Here is a 5,046-nt window from a genome sequence, read left to right on the forward strand (position 1 = left end):
AGGGAGTTCAGTAATTTTCTTGCTCAGCTGCCCCACTTGTGCCTCCAAGTTCCTAATGGAGGACCTTGTTTCAGTCATGAAACTTTGAGTGGTTTTGATTAGATCAGAGACTATGGTTGCTAAGTCAGAGGGGTTCTGTTTAGCATTCTCTGTCTGTTGCTGAGAAGATGATGGAAAAGGCTTGCCATTGCTAAACCTGTTTCTTCCACCATTATTGTTGTTGAAACCTTGTTGAGGTCTCTGTTGATCCTTCCATGAGAAATTTGGGTGATTTCTCCATGAAGAATTATAGGTGTTTCCATAGGGTTCTCCCAGGTAATTCACCTCTTCCATTGAAGGGTTCTCAGAATCATAAGCTTCTTCTTCAGATGAAGCATCCTTAGTACTGCTTGGTGCATTTTGCATTCCAGACAGACTTTGAGAAATCAAATTGACTTGTTGAGTCAATATCTTGTTCTGAGCCAATATGGCATTCAGAGTGTCAATCTCAAGAACTCCTTTCTTCTGATTAGTCCCATTGTTCACAGGATTCCTTTCAGAAGTGTACATGAATTGGTTATTTGCAACCATTTCAATTAGCTCTTGAGCCTCTGTAGGCGTCTTCTTCAGATGAAGAGATCCTCCAGCAGAGCTATCCAAAGACATCTTGGACAGTTCAGATAGACCATCATAGAAAATACCTATGATGCTCCATTCAGAAAGCATGTCAGAAGGACATTTTCTGATTAATTGTTTGTATCTTTCCCAAGCTTCATAGAGGGATTCTCCATCCTTCTGTCTGAAGGTTTGGACTTCCACTCTAAGCTTACTCAATTTTTGAGGTGGAAAGAACTTTGCCAAGAAGGCATTGACTAGCTTTTCCCATGAGTCCAGGCTTTCTTTAGGTTGTGAGTCCAACCATGTTCTAGCTCTGTCTCTTACAGCAAAAGGGAATAGCATAAGTCTGTAGACCTCAGGGTCAACCCCATTAGTCTTGACAGTGTCACAGATTTGCAAGAATTCAGCTAAGAACTGATGAGGATCTTCCAATGGAAGTCCATGGAACTTGCAATTCTGTTGCATTAGAGAAACTAATTGAGGCTTAAGCTCAAAGTTGTTTGCTCCAATGGCAGGGATAGAGATGCTTCTCCCATAGAATTCGGGAGTAGGTGCAGTAAAGTCACCCAGCACCTTCCTTGCATTGTTGGCATTGTTGTTGTTTTCGGCTGCCATGGGTTCTTCTTCTTTGAAGAATTCGGTTAGGTTCTCTACAGAGAGTTGTGCCTTAGCTTCTCTTAGCTTTCGCTTCAAGGTCCTTTCAGGTTCAGGGTCAGCTTCAACAAGAATGCCTTTGTCTTTGTTCCTGCTCATATGAAAGAGAAGAGAACAAGAAAATATGGAATCCTTTATGTCACAGTATAGAGATTCCTTGAGGTGTCAGAGGAAAAGAAAAATAGAAGGCAGAAGTAGAAAATTCGAACTTATCAAAGAAGATGGAGTTCGAATTTTGCATTAAGGAATAGTGTTAGTCCATAAATAGAAGGATGTGAGAAGAAAGGAAGAAATTTTCGAAAATCAAGTTAAAAAGATTTTAAAAACATTTTGAAAGTTGATTGATAATTTTCGAAAATTAAGAGTGGGAAAGAGATCAAGTAATTTTTGAAAAAGATTTTGAAATTAGAAATCAAAAAGATTTGATTGAAAACTATTTTGAAAAAGATGTGGTTAAGAAGATATGATTGGTTTTTTTTTTAAAAAAAGATGTGATTGAGAAGATATGATTTGAAAAACATTTTAAAAGGATTTGATTTTAAAAATTAATGACTTGCCTAACAAGAAAAGATATGATTCAAACATTAAACCTTTCTCAACAGAAAAGGCAACATACTTGAAATGTTCAATCAAATCATTAATTGTTAGCAAGTATCCTTGAAAAAAGGAAAGAAATTGATTTTGAAAACATTTGATTGAAAAGATATGATTTAAAAAAGATTTGATTTTGAAAAGATTTTGAAAACTTGAAAAAAAAAATTGATTTGAAAGCAAAATCCTCCCCCTTGTGCCATCCTGGCGTTAAACGCCCAGAATGGTGCACATTCTGGCGTTTAACGCCCAGTGCACTACCTTTTTGGGCGTTAAACGCCCAACCAGGCACCCTGGCTGGCGTTTAAATGCCAGTCTGTCCTTCTTCACTGGGCGTTTTGAACGCCCAGCTTTTTCTGTATAATTCCTCTGCAGTATGTTCTGAATCTTCAATTCTCTGTATTATTGACTTGGAAAGACACAAATTAAAAATATTTTTGGATTTTTAATAATGAGGAATAATCAAAATGCAACTAAAATCAAATAACAATGCATGCAAGACACCAAACTTAGCAGTTTGTATACTACTGACACTAACAACATGAGAATGCATATGAGAAACACAAAACACTCAAGTCAATAGAATTCAAAGATCAGAGCAATGAAATCATCAAGAACAACTTGAAGATCAATGAAGACACATGCATGAATGCAATAAGAACAGAAACATGCAATATTTTTGGATTTTTATGATTTTGTAAAATTTTTTTTTGGATTTTTCGAAAATTATATGAAAATAGAAAATAAAGGTTTCAGAATTCTTAATTTGGATTCCAGGAATCATTGCAATGCTAGTCTAAGACTCCGGTCCAGGAATTAGACATGGCTTCACAGCCAGCCAAGCTTTCGAAGAAAGCTTCGGTCCAAAACACTAGACATGGCCAATGGCCAGCCAAGCCTTAGCAGATCATTGCTCCAATAGCAAGATTGATAGAGATCAATAAGCTCTTGTGATGATTAGTTGAAACCTCGGTCCAATAAGATTAGACATGGCTTCTCAGCCAGCCAGATTTCAACAGATCATCATGAAACTCTAGAATTCATTCTTAAGAACTCTGAAGAAAAATACCTAATCTAAGCAACAAGATGAACCGTCAGTTGTCCATACACAAAACAATCCCCGGCAACGGCGCCAAAAACTTGGTGTGCGAAATTGTGATCACTACTTTTCACAACTCAAATAATCCCTAGTAATGGCCCCAAAAACTTGGTGCTCAATACCATGGCATAAACACAACTTTGCACAACTAACCAGCAAGTGCACTGGGTCGTCCAAGTAATAAACCTTACGCGAGTAAGGGTCGATCCCACGGAGATTGTTGGTATGAAGCAAGCTATGGTCACCTTGTAAATCTTAGTCAGGCAGACTCAAATGGGTGTAGATGATATATGAATAAAACATAAAGATAAAGATAGAGATACTTATGTATATCATTGGTGAGAGCTTCAGATAAGTGTATGAAGATGCCTTCCCTTCCGTCTCTCTGCTTTCCTACTGTCTTCATCCAATCCTTCTTACTCCTTTCCATGGCAAGCTTATGCAAGGGTTTCACCGTTGTCAGTGGCTACCTCCCATCCTCTCAGTGGAAATGTTCAACGCACCCTATCACAGCACGGCTATCCATCTGTCGGTTCTCGATCAGGCTGGAATAGAATCCAGTGATTCTTTTGCGTCTGTCACTAACGCCCCGCCCTCAGGAGTTTGAAGCACGTCACAGTCATTCAATCATTGAATCCTACTCAGAATACCACAGACAAGGTTAGACCTTCCGGATTCTCTTGAATGCCACCATCAGTTCTTGCCTATACCACGAAGACTCTGATCTCACGGAATGGCTGGCTCATTTGTCAGGCGAGCACTCGGTTATCAGGCGATCAACCATGCATCGTGTATCAGAAATCCAAGAGATATTCACTCAATCTAAGGTAGAACGGAGGTGGTTGTCAGTCACACGTTCATAGGTGAGAATGATGATGAGTGTCACGGATCATCACATTCATCAAGTTGAAGAACAAGTGATATCTTGGACAAAGAACAAGCGGAATTGAATAGAAGAACAATAGTAATTGCATTAACACTCGAGGTACAGCAGAGCTCCACACCTTAATCTATGGTGTGTTGAAAATACATAAGAACAAGGTCTAGGCATGGCCGAATGGCCAGCCTCCCAAAGTGAGTTCAATCATAATAACATGATCAAAAGCTCTCAAATACAATAGTAAAAGGTCCTATATATAGAGAACTAGTAGCCTAGGGTGTACAGAGATGAGTAAATGACATAAAAATCCACTTCCGGGCCCACTTGGTGTGTGCTTGGGCTGAGCGTTGAAGCATTTTCGTGTAGAGACTCTTCTTGGAGTTAAACGCCAGCTTTTATGCCAGTTTGGGCGTTTAACTCCCATTTTGGTGCCAGTTCCGGCGTTTAACGCTGGGAATTCTGAGGGTGACTTTGAACGCCGGTTTGGGCCATCAAATCTTGGGCAAAGTATGGACTATCATATATTGCTGGAAAGCCCAGGATGTCTACTTTCCAACGCCGTTGAGAGCACGCCAATTGGGCTTCTGTAGCTCCAGAAAATCCATTTCGAGTGCAGGGAGGTCAGAATCCAACAACATCTGCAGTCCTTTTCAGTCTCTGAATCAGATTTTTGCTCAGGTCCCTCAATTTCAGCCAGAAAATACCTGAAATCACAGAAAAACATACAAACTCATAGTAAAGTCCAGAAAAGTGAATTTTAACTAAAAACTAATAAAAATATACTAAAAACTAACTAAATCCTACTAGAAACATACTAAAAACAATGCCAAAAAGCGTACAAATTATCCGCTCATCAGTTGTATTTGATTATTGTGGTTGAGGATGATTATTGGCAATTGTGGTGTTGATGAGTATTGATGATTAGTATTGTTGATGAGGTTGTTGGTATTTAAGGATTGATGAATGATTAATGATGTTGTTGGTACTTAATGATTATAAAGTTTGATGAAGAATATTGATGTTGTTGGTGCCAATTATAAATTGTGATGTTGGTTGATATTGGTGAGTGTGTATGTTGAGAGTGGTAATATGAATATGGATAATGTTTGATAATTTTGAGGTTAAGTGATGAGGATTTGAAGTAGTTGTTGATGTTTGATGTTGGTTAAAGATTATTTATGATGGTTTTGGATGTTGATGAGTAAGGAATTTGATGGTATTGAGT

At 38.5% G+C, this 5,046-nt stretch overlaps 1 non-coding gene across 1 annotated transcript; it reads left to right on the top strand.

The window, feature by feature from the left end:
- The first annotated feature begins 699 nt into the window (after window positions 1-699).
- On the top strand, window positions 700-807 carry LOC130972537 (small nucleolar RNA R71). The gene has a single exon (XR_009083699.1). It is a non-coding gene; the product is annotated as a small nucleolar RNA R71 (small nucleolar RNA).
- The last annotated feature ends 4,239 nt before the right edge of the window (window positions 808-5,046 follow it).

This window comes from Arachis stenosperma, chromosome 3 (genome assembly GCF_014773155.1).
Source record: "Arachis stenosperma cultivar V10309 chromosome 3, arast.V10309.gnm1.PFL2, whole genome shotgun sequence".
NCBI lineage: Eukaryota > Viridiplantae > Streptophyta > Magnoliopsida > Fabales > Fabaceae > Arachis > Arachis stenosperma.